This window comes from Eretmochelys imbricata, chromosome 7 (assembly GCF_965152235.1).
Source record: "Eretmochelys imbricata isolate rEreImb1 chromosome 7, rEreImb1.hap1, whole genome shotgun sequence".
NCBI lineage: Eukaryota > Metazoa > Chordata > Testudines > Cheloniidae > Eretmochelys > Eretmochelys imbricata.
The window spans coordinates 50,041,087-50,049,803 of record NC_135578.1 but is presented as its reverse complement, the minus strand read 5'-3'; positions in this window follow the sequence as shown (position 1 = coordinate 50,049,803).

Genomic DNA, 8,717 nt, shown 5'->3' with positions numbered 1-8,717 from the left:
AGCCACAGATCAGGTGGCATTCCCATGCACTTGGATATCGAGGGAATTGGAACAGAGCCACTGCCCCACCAATGGCACCTTTAGGGACGGGGTGGTGGTGGAAGAGAGTGTGAGGGTGGGGGAAGGGGAGGAAGAGAGGCAGAAGTCGGGAGAAGAGTGAATGTAGAGCCAGGCTCTCACATAGCAAAGGAGAGCTTTGCCCGCTAGGTCTGACTGTCTCAGCCAGGCAGAATAGGCACTAACCAGGAAAGACCCTGGCAGCCGTTCGAGAAGAATGGAACCAGGAACAATAGGCAGCACATTGTGTTCTAAAGGAAGAGGCCATGCCAGGGAAACATGACAGCTCTTGGGTTTCTTTAATCATGGGCCCGGCTGCTCAGGGGAGCCGGGGCAGGGTAACTCAGATTTTATAGCATCATTCCAGAGCATCCAGCGACACCTCACGTGGCTTGGCTGGGCACGATCCTGCACATCCTGAGTACTCCCTTAAAGGGGTCACATGTCCTCCACTCCCATTGACTTCAGTGAGCGTGACCAGGCCCCATGGATGGCCTGGGGCAGTGACCTACATCCATGTACCCAGCTGGGGAAAAGAGGCTGTGTGGGGATTGGGCACAGGTCCAGCTTCACTAACATCCTCGTTAAAGCTCTGTGGGAAGCTAACTGTGTGAACACGCAGACAAGACCGCACAAGGTGGTGTCACAAAGAGCAGGGGAGGCAGAGCTAATTCAAAGGAGCTGGAGGGAACACCAGGGGATTTGCAGTGGGACAGCTGCAGTCGACACAGCAGGAGCATAACTCTAGTCATGGGCACTTTAGTGGCAGAGATCTGCACCCTGATGATGCCAGCAGAGACCTAGGGGTGGCAAGGGGAGCGGGCAAGTTAGGAGTTTGTTGATGCTCTTCTGTCACAGCAGACCTCCAACCAGACTGGGGAAGGGCCACTATGCACACACATACACAGCTCCTGCCCCCAATCGCTTAGCATCTAATTTAAGACAAGACGCAACAGTGCAAGACACAATAGCTGTGGAAGTGGGAGGCAGGGCGTGGATGGCATGAAGAGATGACGCAGCTTTCACAAGCCAAGGAGCCCGATTCAACGTAAACATTCCTGCTGCTGTACTGCGGCTTTAAATTAGCTTCCCAGCCCTCACCTGTCCTCAGCCCATCCACATAGCCCCCGCCTGACTCGCTTCATATCTGTCCAGCCCGCCGTTGCAGCCTCAGCCCGACCTTGGGGGTTAACAAGCAGCTGCCTCTGCCTAGAGCTTTCTGGAGCTCTGCTTCCATTTCCAGCTAGGCAGGTGGCTGCCAGAGAATGGAGCAGTGAGCGGGGCGATTTTGCTTATTCAGAGGCACTGGTGTCACGTACCCGGGAAGCGACAACCTGCTCTGGGCAGCGCTTGGGCTACCTCTCCAGAAATAGTGGCTTCTCTTCTGACACCGTCTGACTAGAGAGGGACTGTACCCAGAGGGAAGAGCAACAGCCACTGATCAGGGTTCCGAGATGGACCTAAATAATGGGGCTGTGATATCAGACCCCAGAATAGCCTAAAAGGGATTGTTCATGGTGGTGCAAGAAGTAACAGACATGGACCTCAGAGGCGCTAAGTCGGGATTGAGTGGCACTGGCAGAGCTGGGATGGGATAGAAGCACAGGGCTGGCATAGCAGGGGGCTGCAGATTGGGACTAAGGGGTACTGGCAGAGCTCCATGCAGGGAACCCTTCAAAGCTCTTTCAACCAAGTATCATGCAGGGACCAACCCTACTTAGCTTGTGAGATCTGAGAAGAACAGAGCCGAAGTGAGACGGCTGCAGATCATAAAGAAACCCCAGGAAAGAGCCTTCATTGAATCTAATAGCCTCAACATCAGTCATGGCAGCAGAAAAAAGGAAAATCGGCTGCTGGGTTGTATTAAAAGAATGGGGAGGGGAAAATGCTGTTCTATAAATCAGTGGTTTGTTCACACTTCAAACCCTGTACTTGCATCCTGTCCTTTTAGAGGTGAACGTTGAGAACAGATCAGGAAAAGGCAGTGGGGGATGGGGGGGAAGATCAGGGTGATAGAAGGAAGGGGATATTACATACAAGAGTTGGGGGTTGCTGGGGTCAGTGCATCTGGAACTGCAAATTATTCCGATTGGACTTGGCTGAGGTTTGTAAGGATCCTGAAGGATATAGTGGAAATGACATGGTTCCTTCCTATCCCATAACAGGAGAATAGGAGGGAGTCTCAGCTGATGACAACCTGTGGAACTCACTGCCACATCACACTCATGAGTCACATGCTGGAAAGGGAGTTAAAAGGACAGAAACATTTTGGAAGTTTGAGTAACACTGCAGAGCCTGCTAGGTGCATTAGGAGGCATTTTTAAGGGGGCCAAGGATGCTTTTAGACACAACAAATCCTGCATCTTGGCAGGGGGTTAGACTCGATGATCCTTGCGGTCCCTTCTAACCCCATGTGTCTGTGATTGGCTGAAGCACAGAGGCTGGAGCCCAGCCTGTAGTCACTGATGGCTCCTCAGCAAGGTAGCAGGGAGTCTGACTCCTGCTTTCACACCTGAAACCAACTGCCTTTGCACATGGAGCTCTGCAAACCCCTCCAGCAGCTGTCCCAAACCAGGGCAAGGCCCGTGCTTAGCAACAGTCCTGCCCCAGCCCCAGGGAGGGGAGACAGACAGACAGACAATCTCTGACTTCAGTGAGCACTCCCACCCCCTGCGGTCCAGCATGGTGCTGGGGCTACTGGGAGGGGAAAACCCAGCCCATGAACTCTGACAGGAACAATACATCCAAACCATTGCCGGCTCCCAATAACAACCACTCACAATACTCTAAGAGAATTCACCAGCCCCATCCACCAGCTCCTCCCTGTGAAAGACGAGCTGGGGCACAGTGCCCCAGGAAGCAAGAGGGAGACTGAGTCCACATGCTGCTTCCTACCAAGTGGCCTGCAGCCTAGCACTGGCTCTGCAGCATCCCAGGCAGCTCGGACGTGCCCCCCACAGTCCCAGGTAACATTAGGTCCTCCACGAGCCAAGCCCGACTTGCACTCCGCAGGAGATACCGATGCGCCTGACCCCAGCACCAGTTCCTGAGCACTGGGGCTTGCACTGAAGTGGGGTCTGTCTTGAGGCCAGAACTCACCATCACCTGGGGCCATGGGGCTGGAATTAAGGAATAGAACACATACAGAGAGGGAGATCAGGCCAAGAAATAACCTCTCATTGCTGGGGGAATCCTACAACTGCACAAAACTAAGCAGGGAAGGATCTTACAATGGCCAGGCTGGGGAGGACAGCATGACCGGGTCAGGGTCCCCCAGCACCTGCTTCAATGGAGATTTAAGGAGAAAAGAGCAACACACCGTTGAAACCCTGAGACCCCAGCAGGCCAGATTCAGAGCTGGCATAAGCTGACACCACTCCATTGCAGGCAGGGAAGTTGCACCCATGTATACTAGGTCAAGACTGAGCCCAGACACTCCTGGGGGTCTGGCATGGAAAGCAGTAAGATGAAGTCCGCCTCCTCTGCACACGTTGGGTCTGGGGATACCAGGGACACTGCTAAAGATCTACCCCACCCCAGGTGTAGCAGTGATTTCCAGGGCTCTGTGCCCCCTCCTTCCCCCCAGCCAGCTGACTCCCTATACCACAGTTTGCTGGTAGACTTCTGATTCCTGGCTATAGCCTGCTGTGCTCAGGTCAATATTTCTCCTCAGTGCCCTGGAGTGCAATGTGCAGGCACCAGGCAGCATGAACCAATGGGTCCCAATGCCACGAAATGGCTGTAAGTTCAGAGGAGTGGGCAGGATGACACCAAACTTCCAGCGCCTCCAGCAGCGGCAAGGTGCCACTGTCCCTGAGGGCGCACGCAAAGCCACTGCATGAAGAGTGCAGCCCCTGGGGGCTGCATCAGGGAGCTCATGCCGAGGGAAGGCAGCAGGAGGGATCTGAGGTGGGGTGGTGGTGGTCAGGAGTGCAGGTGGCAAAGTCCATCCTGAGGAGGTAGAGAGATCAGACAGACTGGGGGGAGGGAGGTTGAGGAGGACCACAGGGTTGCCCCAGCCCTACCCTCCAGACTTTGCCCAGATGACCCTGCAGAAGACCAGAGCCCAGCCAGAGCCACATACAGAGGGCAGGATGAAACAATTTCACACCAGCACCACTGAGGGTCTGGGGCAGGAGCCAGTGCCTGACACCCCACGAATGAAGGTCAAGGAAGGGGTGGGGACATCTGGCTTTGTGAGAGGGCTCCAGCTAGGGACTCACAGGGGGCGGCAGAACTCAAACCCTGCCCCCTTCTCACATAAATGGCCATCACATGTGCACCCCCTCTCCTGAGACAAACACAGCACACATGGCTGGTGTCACAGCCCTGAGCACGTGCAAGGCTCTGCCGGAGTGGATGGAAACCGCCTCTGGGCGGCCAGCGCTGCGGGGCCCGGCCCCTCACCCCGTGTCGCTGCACCTGCTGGAGGTCAGCATCCCTGGGGGGAGGGGGGGGGGAAGAGATCTACTTGTTATGCTTATAAGATAACATATTCCCCTCCTGCCCAGCAATGGCCCCACACACCCTCCAACTCTACATGCTCAGTCAGCGCACGATCCCACAGGTGCCCCCTACCCGCCTCAGGATGGCTGCCTGCGAGCCCCCTGCCCGCGCAGGCTGAGCAAGGCAGACGCACCCCTGCACGCGCAGGCGGGCATGGCCACAGATGCAGGCATGCTGCACCCACCCCCACACCAGCGTTGGCACAGCACGCGGCCCACGCACACAGACCCCCTCGCCCAGGACGTGCCCCCCCCCATGCTGCCTGGCAAAACTTGGGCACCCGCTAGAGCCCAGCCTACCCGCCCCCTTCCCTTTATTTGTGACATTAGCGGTTGTCATGGAAATTAGCGCCATGTCTCGCACAAGGGAGTGAACTGGGGGAGGGGATGGAAGGTAAAACAGCCCCAGCTGGGCGCAGATCAGCCCTCAGCTCCCAGGATCCTGGCCAGGGGGACCCCGCCGCCCCCGCTTCGGGATAGCCCCGCCTGGCAGCCCGGGGCGCTGGCCCGTGGGCACTGTTCCCCGATGGCTCCCGCCCGGTGCCAGCTCCCTGCCAGAGCAGAGCAGAGCAGAGCAGAGCACCCACCCCCGGCACATGCTGCACCGGGCGCCTGCAGCTAGCTGCAGGGGAAGGAGCCGCTAGTGACTGGGGGGGGGGCGGCAGCTCCCCGGCAAAGTGCCCAGGCACCGCCGCAGGCTCCTTCCCCAGGTAACTTTGTCCAGGCACCCCCCCCCCCTCGGCTCCAGCCGCCTCCTGCTCCTTGTCCCTGCCCCGCCCCCCGGGAGGCGCAGCGAGTCTCTTGCACCCTCCCTGCCTCCACCCTGCCGTGGGCGCTGCTGTCCCCTTGCCTGGGTGCGGGGGAGAGTCATACCGGAGTCACTCTCTCAACGCGAAGGAGCGGCAGCCGAGCACCTGTCCGAATTACAGCCCGCGGCTCCACACAGCACTGACAGCGGGGCGCGGGGCATGCGGGGCGCGCCCCCTCCCTCCAGATCGAACGAGTTCGAAGCCCGAGCCTGGCCCCGCGCCCCCGGCCGCTCGGGCTCACCTGCAAGCCTGCTCCAGCCGCGGGAAGGTGCCGGGTCCCTCAGCCCTGCCCCAGACGCTCAGGGATCCTGTGCCGCCCGCCCCGCCGTGCCTGGGCTGCGGGAGCCGGGTGTCACTAAGCGGCAGGCTCCGGGGTGGGGGGGTCGAGGGGGGAGCAGACGGAGCCAAGCGCGCTCCCGGCTCCGGGCACCTGGAGCATCTCCCCAGAGTTCGGCGTGGGAAAGTTACAGGGACTGGACTGATAGGGACCCGCCCCGGGGCGGGGCCAGGGCCCGCTGACGTAACCGGCAAACTTTAGGTTCCTACTGCTCTGGGGACCGTGTGCTGCCTGGGCTGGGGCCCCCCAGCTCCCTCTGGGCAGCCCCGGGTCGGCTGCCTGGGGAGGGCAGCTGGGGGCGTCACCGGGCTGCCAGCGGCCCGTAATGGGGAGGGAGGTGCAGGCCATGGAGAGGAGCACTCCCAGGGTACGGAGTTCCACTGGGGGGCCCACAGACACTGCAGGTTCCCCCAGGGTGCTCCATAGGGTCAGAAAGGACTACACTGATCATCCACTCTGACCTGGAGCAGGTGAGCTTTGGGGGCAGCCCACATGTGCAGCACCAGCCTGCCCTCAGTGTCACTAGGGCGCTAGTTCTGGTGCTGAAACATTCACCAGCCCTTCATAGCGGCAAAGTGCCTAACAAATGTGATCTGACTCACACCCACAGGACCAAGATTAGTGTAACAGAAAGGGAAATTGAGGCACTGCATAGTGAAGGCTGCCTCACTGCCAGAGCTGGGATTGGAATCGGGGAGTCATCCCTGGGGTCTAACTACTAGCTTATGCTGAATGGCTCTCTGTTGTTAAATTAGGGTCTGCATTTAATCATCCTTAGGCTTTGTTTCTTATTTATGTCAGTAGTGTCTCAGGATCCCAGTCAGGATTACAGCCCCATTGTGCTTGTTATGTTATGTGGAAAGAGCCAGCGTTCCCCCAAATGGATGCAGGAATAAAGCTGTGTGAGTAACAGAATGGGCTCTGCAGCAGACTGAAATCCACACACTGGTACCAAGCCTGCTTTAAACTGAGGTGCTAGTTATGGGGAGGGGAAATCCATCTTCACAGGGCATTTTCTGGGCAGCAAACCTACTCTCATTTGTACTGTGAGATGTCGAATAGTGTGGGCTAGTGGTGGCTCATGGACACCTACAATAGCAGCCTGTGGCTTGGGTTCCCATGGGCTCTCAGGGTGGAAGGCTGTATTACCTGTCAGCCCATGGATGCTGCCCCCGTATCTAGAGGTGGTTGCCTCACTGTCTCACAGCCTAGAGAAACCACCCTCACACTTGCCTTGCCTTTTGCCTGCAAACACCCTGTTCCAATGCCCTTGTCTCAAACAGCTCTGCCCTAGTTCCTCAAAAACCACCAAAACCCAGAGCAAATTGGACCCAGCTGGCCTGCAGCCTACCCTGGTCCTTCAGAGGGAACTCCCCTGGGTTCTAGCTTCCCACCATCTCCCATGTCAGCCCCAAGGCCAGAAGATTTAGAGCAGGGGTGGCCAACCTGAGCCTGAGAAGGAGGCAGAATTTACTAATGTACCTTGCCAAAGAGCCACAGTAATATGTCAGCAACCTCACATCCTCCCACCTCCCCCCCGCTCCCAGAACCCCCACCACCCACCGGCAGCCCCACTGATCAGCGCCTCCTCCCCAGACCTCCTGATCAGCTGTTTCATGGTGTGCAGGAGGCTCTGGGTGTGGGGGAAGGAGCAAGGGCATGGCAGGCTTAGGGAGGGGGCAGAAAGGGGTGGAATGGGGGCAGGGCCTCTGGCAGAGCCAGGGGTTGAGCAGTGAGCACGCCCCGGCACATTGGAAAGTTGGCGCCTGTAGCTCCAGCCCTGGAGTCGGTGCCTAGACAAGGAGCCACATATTAACTTTTCAAGAGCTGCATGTGGCTCCGGAGCCACAGGTTGGCCACCCCTGATTTAGAGGAATGGAACTCTCTGCTCCTCCTGTAGGTGAGATGGGGAAAACCTAGCTCTGGCTAGACCCATTGACATAAATTAGAATATTGTTTCCCCAGAATTCCACCTTCTGAATTTTGTTGCTTTAGCTGGCCTTTGTTTATGTTTGGATTGTATACATTAGAACAGATTATTGTCATTACTGTAGTCATGCAAGGCCTAGAGGTTGTGCTGGACATGCCCTGGTGTGAGTAGGTCACACTGATGTCATGAGTAGTTAACTTTGTTTCAGTGATGAAATACAAGCTCAGCAGTTACTATGGTTTAGTTGTGGGGCTTAGAGTTTAAGGTATTGTCTATGTTTTAGGTTAATTTAGCTGCAAGTACACTCTAGAGAGGTGCAGTCAAGCTGATCTGGGTCCTTGTATAGATGCTACTAGGCTGATGGAAGAATTCTTCTGGCAATATCTTTCCCTGGGGTGAGTTTATTATAGTGCTAGAAAACCCTCTTCTGTTGCTCTAGCAGGTGTGTATGCTACCCTGGGTGTATCGGTAATATTATAGCTATACTACTGTAGTGCTTGTAATGTAGACATACCTTAAGAAGTGGGGATTTGAGTGTTTCCTCATTTGGGCGGTCTATGCACAGTGAGTTCCTGTGTTCTAGCTTCCCGTTGTCCATACAGATGTAGCCTTCCTTTGTTTAGGATATTGGATGCCATAACTACAAGGGCCTTAAGGGCATGTGCCACTTGTTCTATGCTCCCTGTCCCCAAGTATGTACTTCTAACAGGGGTAGATGAGAGAACAGACGGGAGGCCTCTGTGGCCCCAGTCATGTCACACTAACTTCCCCCCATGCAGATTGCCCCACTATGCCTCAGAGCTAGCGCCTTGTGCAAAGTCTGATCCTGCCTTGGGAGCAGAGATTTCAACAGGGCTAAGGAAAGAAGAGGGTAAGCAAACAAACAGTGCTGGTGTGGAGGCAAAGACAGCCAGGGGATAGGACACTAGGCTGGGAGTCAGGGACCCAGCTTCTATTCTTGGCTCTGACCACGTCTTGCAATGGGACCTTGAGCATGCCACTTCCCCTTTCTGTGTGGCAGCCCCCCACCACCACCCATGCAGTGCTTATCCACTGAGCAGAAAGTGCATGGAGCGAGA